The following is a 707-nucleotide window of genomic DNA, read 5'->3' as shown; positions in this document are numbered from 1 at the left end:
AGGTCTCTGAGACTGTCCTCAGTTCTTTTCATTCTTTTTTCTTTATTCTGCTCTGCAGTAGTTATTTCCACTATTTTATCTTCCAGGTCACTTATCTGTTCTTCTGCCTCAGTTATTCAGTTATTGATCCCATCTAGAGTACTTTTAATTTCATTTATTGCGTTGTTCATCGTTGCTTGTTTCATCCTTATGTCTTCTAGGTCCTTGTTAACTGTTTCTTGCATTTTGTCCATTCTATTTCCAAGATTTCGGATCATCCTTACTATCATTATTCTGAATTCTTTTTCAGGTAGACTGCCTATTTCCTCTTCATTTGTTAGGTCTGGTGCACTTTTATCTTGCTCCTTCATCTGCTGTGTGTTTTTCTGTCTTCTCATTTTGCTTATCTTACTGTGTTTGGGGTCTCCTTTTTGCAGGCTGCAGGCTCGTAGTTCCCGTTGTTTTTGATGTCTGTCTCCAGTGGCTAAGTTTGGTTCAGTGTGTTGTGTAGGCTTCCTGGTGGAGGGGACTAGTGCCTGTGTTGTGGTGGATGAGGCTGGATCTTGTCTCTCTAGTGGGCACGTTCATGTCTGGTGGTGTGTTTTGGGGTGTCTGTGGCCTTATTATGATGTTAGGCAGCTTCTCTGCTAATGGGTGGGGTTGTGTTCCTGTCTTGCTAGTTGTTTGGCATAGGATGTCCAGCACTGTAGCTTGCTGGTCGTTGAGTG

At 42.6% G+C, this 707-nt stretch overlaps 1 protein-coding gene across 3 annotated transcripts in view; it reads left to right on the top strand.

Moving 5' to 3' along the window:
* LRRCC1 (leucine rich repeat and coiled-coil centrosomal protein 1) overlaps window positions 1-707 on the top strand; it is a 39,864-nt gene that overhangs the window by 16,236 nt on the left and 22,921 nt on the right. The window lies entirely within an intron of this gene.

This window comes from Neophocaena asiaeorientalis, unplaced genomic scaffold, assembly GCF_003031525.2.
Source record: "Neophocaena asiaeorientalis asiaeorientalis breed wild unplaced genomic scaffold, Neophocaena_asiaeorientalis_V1.1 scaffold371, whole genome shotgun sequence".
Lineage (NCBI taxonomy): Eukaryota > Metazoa > Chordata > Mammalia > Artiodactyla > Phocoenidae > Neophocaena > Neophocaena asiaeorientalis.
Note: the sequence above shows the minus strand (reverse complement) of the source record. Positions and strands in the feature narration are given on the sequence as shown.